This window comes from Anabrus simplex, chromosome 11, assembly GCF_040414725.1.
Source record: "Anabrus simplex isolate iqAnaSimp1 chromosome 11, ASM4041472v1, whole genome shotgun sequence".
Taxonomy (NCBI): Eukaryota; Metazoa; Arthropoda; class Insecta; order Orthoptera; family Tettigoniidae; genus Anabrus; species Anabrus simplex.
This window is the reverse complement of record NC_090275.1, coordinates 28,655,932-28,665,441: the sequence shown is the minus strand read 5'-3', so window position 1 is coordinate 28,665,441 and position 9,510 is coordinate 28,655,932. Positions and strand designations below refer to the sequence as shown.

General features: G+C 36.6%; 1 protein-coding gene across 3 annotated transcripts in view; it reads left to right on the top strand.

The window, feature by feature from the left end:
* Nucleotides 1–93: 93 nt before the first annotated feature.
* The window catches only part of Ipk1 (Inositol phosphate kinase 1), a 28,031-nt gene continuing 18,614 nt past the window's right edge, over nucleotides 94–9,510 (top strand). Inside the window, exons 1-2 of one of the 3 annotated variants that reach the window (XM_067155276.2) lie at nucleotides 94–147; nucleotides 1,540–1,617. The gene's annotated coding sequence lies outside the window, so the exon portion shown is untranslated. Of the gene's footprint in view, nucleotides 148–206; nucleotides 856–911; nucleotides 993–1,539; nucleotides 1,618–9,510 lie in introns of those variants that run through there. The other 2 variants (XM_067155275.2, XM_067155277.2) reach the window with 2 other exon arrangements.

The following is a 9,510-nucleotide window of genomic DNA, read 5'->3' as shown; positions in this document are numbered from 1 at the left end:
TGGCTCCAATGCGAACAGGTTCAACATATTTGCCCCATTATCTTGCGGTAAACCAAGCCCAAGCCTGCCAATGACGCACGCAAAATACGCGGAATTAGATTCCGATGTTCAATTACTCGCATGGGATCACACCTGATTCTACAAGCTGTGAGTGAATAATAAATACAGTTTTTTATAACCCGTACTGTAGCAATTTACGACAATTTAAATCTCTACCAATCTAGGATCGTAACACACTTTATAGTTTCGTCAAGGACAGGTATTAGCCTTCAACTCCCACAGCTCAACAAGGAAAACCGGCTAAGGTTAAATTATATCCTCTGTATGAGGCCGTAAACTTGCTCGAGGTCTAAAGAGAAGTAGGCCTATATCCCCTTCTATTTATGTCATTATAAGGAACTAACCGGTACGAAACTAAGTTACGAGATTAACAAGGAATTACCAGCACTAATCACCAAGAGAAAAGAAAACATTTCTTCCATTACATTTTCTAATAAGAAGGAAGTGTATCTATGTCTATCAACTTATCATGATAGCTTTCAACGCGGTCCTCGTCTGTCATCCGTACTGTCAGCGTCAGCTGAGCAAGTTTGCAGTCGGGAAGCAGTTCTGTCAACTTGAGTCAATTTATTCTCTGTCGCAGAACTCGGCTGTTCTTACCCGTAATTACATTCTCCAGGAAGATTGAAAATTTCGTTTTCCTTCCTTTGCCAATTATCATGGCGATTGTATCAAATGGTTAAATGGGCAAAAGTCTTCCTCTAATTTACGTGTAAATACCAGGGCGAAGGCTATGCCTAGATTGTCCAAGTTACGTCTACAGAGCACCAGAATTATTTCATTCTACTTTGAAGTGTAAGTGCAGTACTCATTTGCAGTTAAGCAGTGGAAGTTGAAATTTTAACCTCAACAGTTTTCGGTAGTCACCATGAAGCAACAATCCCTTACCTACATTGTGACGTCTTGTGAATCTAGTTGTTGGTTTTTGATGGGTAAAGAGCAGAATACTTTATCATTTTAAATAAAGACGTTTGTCCACTAATGTTAAAGGATTTCTCTTCTCTGTACATGGAAGTGATTAGCCGCTGAATGTACGGTATTTATTTTGTTTTGGACTTTCATATTTCTGTGTGATCAAAATTGCAGTTTTTGACGGACCTAATACTTCGATAGCATAACTATTTTAAGATAGATTTTTTAATGTATTTTGTTTGATGTCTAGGTTATGTGCAATGTGGTAGGAAAATGTGTCCATTTGTGTTTAACCTTCTCTCTAATGTGTCAGAAATTTAAGCCTAGCATTGCATAATGCATGTTCTTAATTTTTATGGCAGCCTAACATATAAATTATCATGTGAATCAGTTGAATATTTGTTCTTACTGAAACTGTAGCAAACAGAGCTAACCACATCTCTTGTACTGAATTCAGCAGTCCTCTGCATTTCTTGTTTATCAGTTTAGTCTTTATTTTGCTTATAACTTTAAAAATGTCATGGTTAGTTTTTGCATTTCTTGATGGCCTCATCTTTTTATTTTCAGGAAACTGTACTGAGAGTTCAGTTCTAGACATGTACAGTCCATAGCATCTGTCTCTTTGGATTGCATCTGTTATCGGAGGTAATGATATTTTGATATTATACTATAAAGCTAAGAATTGGAATTTGATCAAAAGAGGAAGGTCAAGGTATAATTTCCATGCAGCATGAAGTACACAGTTTAGGAATGTGAATTTTAGAAATATTACTTGTATAACGCTGGAGAAAGAGAGAGATGTGTTCATCGCCAATGCTAGAGACCCACCAACCTGTCCCAGAAATATCAGAAATCGTGCAACATTTTTCAGGTGAAGGGCTGCCGCCATAGGCTGAAATTTAAATCTGGCATTCAACACAGATTTATTTATAAACTACCAATCAAAGAACTGCAGGCCAGTGGTTTGATATGAAAGGCACATATTAGACCGATGGGTTTTATAATCCAAGACATTTACAGACCAGTAATTAACATAGACCCCTTGGAGTGTTCAGTAGACACTGTGAGAAAGTACAGTAAGCCACTAGAAAGAAGAAAACTTGGTTGTACATTCTCCCAGTCTTGGCTGAGGGGGAATTGTATACCTTCACCAATACGAATCCTGTACCTTTGCTTGCACATTAGATACACTAGAGTAATAATTCAAAATTGAAAGGTACTGGTGTTATGCATCATCACTGCAGCTGTAGTGGATGTGTGATACCTAGAGAGCCAGTGACTGCCAAATAATATGTAAAAACTTGTTGCCAGTCTATCTCCTTTTAAGTAGAGTCACATACAATAACCTCAAGAGGAAATGATTTTAGTTCCACTTTATTGAATACCACTTCAGATTCTTAAAATTTATAAATTGCTCATTTTATGGTACATGTTTAGTCCCTATAGTGAGATTCTTCAGCCAATAAATTGATAAAAACCAATAATAATAATAATAATAATAATAATAATAATAATAATAATAATACTTGCTTTACATCCCACTAACTACTTTTACGGTTTTCGGAGACGCCGAGGTGCCGGAATTTTGTCCCGCAGGAGTTCTTTTTACATGCCAGTAAATCTACCGACACGAGGCTGACATATTTGAGCACCTTCAAATATCACCGGACTGAGCCAGGATTGAACCTGCCAAGTTGGGGTCAGAAGGCCAGCGCCTGAACCGTCTGAGCCACTCAGCCCAGCATAATAATAATAATAATAATAATTGTACAAATCCCATCATATTATTCCTCTGACTTACGATCAAAATCTGACCCCTTGTTAAAGTCACTGACCAGAAACTTTAAATTAGGCATAATGGTAAAACTCTTGGGCAGTGGATATCTACTTGAGTGTAGTGATGAATGTTGCGTTCTTAAGGAGATCAAAGCCGAGTCATTGTGTCTATCTTACTGTATGTTTCTGTCACTTGTTTGTTCTTTTCGATTGCTTATTTGATCAGTTGGATTCCATTTCTCCTCTTGCATTCTGTGTTCCTAGTCTTTTGCCAACTGTTTTAATCTTTAAATCTCTCTCCTTTTCCTGTTCTTATCTGCCCTTCTTACACTTCCTTCATCAAGATGTCTCCTCAGCTAGTGTAGAAACCGACCATCCTGATACAGCGACGAAGCAGAAACAAGCTTGTTAAGGACTGAAAAGAAATGAATATAGAAAAACTGGGTCTGACGAGGAGAGAACCCATCTGTTTGAAGACTTGCCCTTGGGTAGTTGTAATGATGTTATGCAGTCTTCCCTCTTGCTCGCTCCCTGCTCCACTGTTCTCTGCCCGGCATGCTGATGGATGATGGTTTTACATAACTAGTTCATTAGCTGTAATTGCTCCAGAAGACTTACGGTTACTTTTAGTTGCAGGTCTATTTCTGGTTCACTGGGAAGCTTTGTTAGTGACAGGATTAGGTTGTTCATCAACCTTAAAATTTATTACTGTCAGTGTGAAAATTATTGATAGGGAGAGTTAGGTTACTGTTTGTGACAAAATTACTGATAGCGGCTGTTTAGTTTTTGGCTTGCTGGAAAGCATTGTTAACAATAGGGTTAAGGGGTGGAATTCATTTATGAGCAACTATGGTTTACTAAGGGATTATTGCCACTTATTAGCAGCCCAGATTGTGTTCCATGCTGTAGGATGCCTAGGAGGTAGGGGAGGTGGGGTGGAGGCAGCATATAATGTCAGTGATGTCACTGCACTAGTTACCTTGTTCTTTTGTGTTTTCAGGTTTGTCCTTGCCTGCTCTTTTTGCTGTTCCATCTTGTGATACTGACCTGTTGTGTGTTCTTATTTATCTTGCTATAAATATTTTTGTTAAGTAGTTATCTTTAAGTGTATAATTCGAGGAGGATAGGGACCTGGTGGGGATTCACTCCCTTTGAGAGGCTTTCTGCTGAACACCCCTGACATGTTAGACCAGTGGTTTGTCGCTAGCAAGGACGTGCGCAAAAGCTATAAACAAAATCTAACCCCTTATTGCACACACATGATAGCAGTGCTGAAAAATATTCAACAGTTGGTAGCATCCAACTACTGTCCTATTGGCACTCTTATCAACTGACAACAAAGGACCTTCGCCCTGCATGAAGTATAACGGCACACTCCTCAACTAAGAAGAAAGGAGCATCGCCCTGTAGAGGGCATTCATCTCTCTTTTTTTTAGTCCCTATCCTCCGAGGATTATGCTGTAATTGGACCTTTTCTTGATCATAATACAATTCTCCTATGAACTTTAAGATGCTCCCTGTTTTGATGTTAACTGGTTGAGTTTGTGAAATGATCTATCTGGAATTGGCAGCAGTGTTGACAGTTTAGCAGTTCACAATTAGAATTGAAGAAGGTTCAACCTATTCAATACAAAATGTGTTGTACAAGGTGTTCACAACATATTATTTATTATTACTAGTACCGGTTTCGACGCTTTATGGCGTCATCATCAGGTAGAAATCGCAAAGTGGGCAGAGTACATGTCATAAAAAAGTTGTATAGATAATACATACATTGCAAAATACAAATGATAGGCTGTTTCTCATTAAAAGCTAGAAGAATGATGTGTAAAATATGGTGATATAACACATAGAGGTGTTATAGTCTAATGAGGCAGGTAAGTATTGTACAATAAAATTGGTCTGATGAATGAGAATAAAAGTCTTCATATGATAATAAAGCGATGCAATAACATTGTCCACTCTTCTATTGTTGTTCAATGGAGACGTATATAAGTCCAGGTCCAGTATTGTATGTGGTTGGCAAGACCATCAAATATTTGTCTAAGGCCGGAACACCTGACGTTGAGAGGTTGAATAAGGTTGATTTTTAAGGTTGTCTCAGCTCAACGTGGGTGGTGAAACTTAAAAAGGAAGAAAAAACTAAGTTAGTGCACGTTGAGCTGAGACAACCTTAAAAATCAACCTTATTCAACCTCTCAACGTCAGGTGTCCCCGCCTTAGACAAATATTTGATGGTCTTGCCAACCACATACCGTACAATAATGGACCTGGACTTATATATGTCTCCATTGAACAACAATAGAAGATTGGACAATTTTATTGCATCGCTTTATTATCATATGAAGACTTTTATTCTCATTCATCAGACCAATTTTATTGTACAATACTTACCTGCCTCATTAGACTATAACGCCTCTATGTGTTATATTATATCACCATATTTTACACATCATTCTTCTAGCTTTTAATGAGAAACAGCCTATCATTTGTATTTTGCAATGTAGGCCTATGTATTATCTATACAACTTTTATGACATGTACTCTGCCCAATTTGTGATTTCTAGCTGATGACGCCATAAAGCGTTGAAACTGGTACTAGTAATAATAAATAATATGTTGTGAACACCTTGTACAACACATTTTGTATTGAATAGGTTGAACCTTCTTCAATTCTAATTGTGAATCTCAGTTCAATACGGGAAAATGAAGTTCTTAACTTATAATGAGTTTAGCAGTTTTCGTGCTAGATTTAGCTTCTTTTTTTCAATCCTCTTGCAGTAAAAAAAATATTATCCTGCCCATCGGAAATACTAGGTTTTTTTTACATTCGGTGGGCCGTTCATTATTGAACCAATAAAATGCTTTCAGTAGAAATATTTATAATTTGTATGTCATAAATAAATGTTTAGATAGGAATCTGTATATTTTGTTCACCCATTTTTTAAAAATCTTGGTATATGTATACATACTGTACGTTATAGCTTAGCTGAGTTAAATATTACATTGGCACATTTGCTATCGATCCATTTCAAGAATTGGTTGAAGTAGCAACATCTCTGATTGTTACTCGTTGGTCTAATGCTCAAGAGAAAATAATATTCAGCATGATGAACATAAATCCAATGTAGTTCTCACAATATGGTCAGGTTTAGGCCCTATAAACAAATGTTGCGAAAATGATTTAGTTCCTTCAGAAGTTTTCAGGAGAGTAGGGACCTTGGCTGCATATAGAAATACAAGTGGACAAGTTGCAAATCAAACTTCAAACCCGTTACAATCACAAAATATGAATTCCTGACCTGGATGATATAGGGGACTTGCTATTTTTGACTGATTTTTTTCTGTTTACATAATAATTACAGTAATGGAAATGCATTAAAAAACACCTAGTAAACAATGTTCAGTCGAAACTGGATTTACGATGCAGACAGTTCATTTATAGAAAGGCACCATTCTGTGGCCTTTAGACCAAGTGTCTCATCACAAGTCGTTCGACAACACATGTTCATTTGGCTGTACTATTCCATTGCATGTGTATTGCCTATTGTGCCTGCAATGCCTGGAATATGATGGTAAACACCAGTCGAACAATTAAGCGACCGAGCGTGGCAATATAGTGGGACTCTCAAGGGAGTGGCTGGACATACCACACAATTGCCACTTATTTGGGGGCATAATGTGCCAGTTGTCCATTGGTGGTACAGAAGATGACATTACTAACTATGACACAATAAAACCAAGTTGAATTCTGGGAGTGGTGCCATATTCTTTTAATTTCAGGCAATAACCATGTGATGTATGGAAAATGTTTTGTGATTTATATTTGGTTATAAAAGTAAATATATTTCTAGGGGCAGGTTGGTGGGTCCTTAGCGTTGGCAGTGAACACATCATTTACCTTTGTCATTTATGCTGCAGAAACTTTAAGTTTTACCATTACATGCATAATTTAAAGCTTAGAAGTAGGAATAATAATACAACTACTGTAAAACATCTCACCAGAATCACAAAGGATTTGAATAAATTTCCACTGGACAGTTTCTGCTTAATGAAGTTGTACTAGAAATATGTGCATTCTCTGTTTATTTGGACTAGACACTTGAAAGCATGTCAGATATTAATAGAATACATGAAATTGATTTTTCTTACCGCTACAGTCATCATCATCATCATTTCCCCTTATCCAGCTCCTGCCGGGTTGGGGTATTTATGGCACTTCTCCATCTTTCTCTTTCCTTCCACTATTCCTCTTCCACGATCATGTCCTAGTCTAAATTTCGTCTTCTTATGCCGCTCTTCACTGATTCAATCCATCTTGTTCTAGGTCTTTCTTTTCTCCTCCATTCTCTTTATCATCAGCTCACTTTTTAGTGATAGATTTGTGTACGGGGGTGAGGAGTAAGGAGGGAGCTCTCCTGGTTCCGGTAGTACTGCCAACTGAATGGAAATGAAATCGGAATTGAATCAATCATATGATCGATTGATATGAATTTTCTAAACTTTTATTATCTTAAGCCAACAACTGTGTCACACACACACTCTCTCTCTATATATAACATTTCTCGATGCGAATCTTGTTCCTAGCATGAATTCTGTAGTTTGGCTTTGCTGTGTAAACAACAACAGTACTAGTACATCAAGTGCACGCCAGATGTCGCACAGCGATGCATAAGCGATTCAAAGTTTGTGTTCAAAGGTTGCCAATACGAATCTCGAAGATTGCCGAGGTCTAAGCACTAAGGTGTAAATCTATTGGTAAAAAGTGTGCCGATAATACATGCCCAAACCACCTTAGTTTATTCTTTTCAACTCTCTCGTTTAGCTTTCCTATCCCAACTTCCTTCCTACCATCTTAATTTCTCACTCTGTCTTTCCTTATCTTTCCTATCATACATAGGAATTTCATCTCGCTGGCTTGAATTTTACTCTCTTGCCTGCTCGTCAAAGTCCAAGTCTCAGCTGTGTAAGTCAGTGTGGGTACATAGTATTTTGTACATTATCTCTTTACTTTTCCTTGGTAATTCTTTGTTCCAAGCAAGTTTTCTTACACCTCGGTAGAATGCATTACTCTGCTGTACCCTCCTGCTAATCTCCATGTCCACCCTAGCATTTTGCATTAATTCAATTCCTAGGTATTTAAAGCTGTCAACAGTTTCCAGACTGACTTCCAATTTTCACAGTACCCTTTCCTTGCTTTTCTCTGTACTGATTTTCATGCCATACTTGTCAATTTTCTCGTGCAGTACATCTAGTTGTTGTTGTTGTTCTTCTCCTTTGCTGTCCTTTCGCCAGATCACATCATCTTGTGAAAATTTACAATACTGTAATTGTCTTTATTAAAAAGACTACATTAAATTATCTCGTGAAACGTTTTATATAAACCCGGGTATTCTGACGGCTAGGGCACTACCGCAGGTGCATAAAGAGAATATACCTATAAGACCTATCATTAATTTCAGAAATAGCCCTACATATAAGACATCTAGATTTATACACAATTTTTTAAAAAAACATTATAGATTTGAGGGTAATAGGTCTATTAAGAAATCCAAAGAATTTTGCAATCGTATTAAAGATTTAAACATGCAGTCAAACCATAAGATGTATTCATTTGACGTCAGAAATATGTTCTCAAATATTCCAGTATCAAAAACAATAAATCTTGTAAAGAATAATCTACTTAAATTCAGTAATTTGAGTAGGCAAGAGATAGCCGATTTTATTAATATTTTGGAGTTCGTCACCGGTAATAATTACTTCACCTACAATGGCCAAATATATAAACAGGAAGGTCTTCCTATGGGGGCCCTAGCTTCGGCAATTATGGTGGAAATTTATGTGGATTGTCTTGAAAATAGGAAAATCAATAACATTAAAGGAATAATAAGCTGATTGAGATATGTAGATGATACGTTTACAATAATTGACCATAGCATTACTAATGGACAGGAGGTATTAGAACAATTAAACAATATGGATTCGCAGATTAAATTTTCTTTCGAAAGTGAAAATAATAAAGCATTACATTTTCTTGACATTACAATTATTAATGACTCTAATAAACTTAGGATTAAAAACTCAAACGGCAAACGTAATTAGACAAAATTCCGTACACCCAGCAGCATATAAGAGGGCCTCCTTTTACAGTAGGATTCACAGAGTGTATAATATACGCATGTCGGAAGCAGATCGTAAAAAAAAGTTGGATACTATTTATTTTATAGCAAAAAGAAATGGGTTCAACAGGCAATTTGTGGATAAAATTATTAACAAAATTGAAAAGAAATCATTTTCCACATTAATCAAGGATACCAAAAAGAAAGAAGATAGTTACGCCCTTTTCATCTATAGTCACAGTAAAATATACAAAATCACGAATGCTTTCAAGAAACTTAATATGAAAGTTTCTTTTAAAACAACCAATAACAACGCCCATCTTTTCTTTAATCAGCACACTATCAATAACGGCAATAGCAAATTTCAGAAATCAGGTGTTTATAAATTAAAGTGCCAGCAGTGTTCCACCAGTTATGTTAAAATTGCGGCCTGTCTGTCCAATATAAGGTATAATGAACATGTTGATGCGTCTAAGTACAGCAGATTTTCAGCATTCGGTTCACACATGGACGATACCAATCATACATTCACGGGCATACAACAAGATCTTCAAATTTTCCATTTATGTAAGAAAGGAAATCTGTTGAATATTTTAGAAAACATTTTTACAAATATTGATAGAAAATGCAACCCGATTTATAA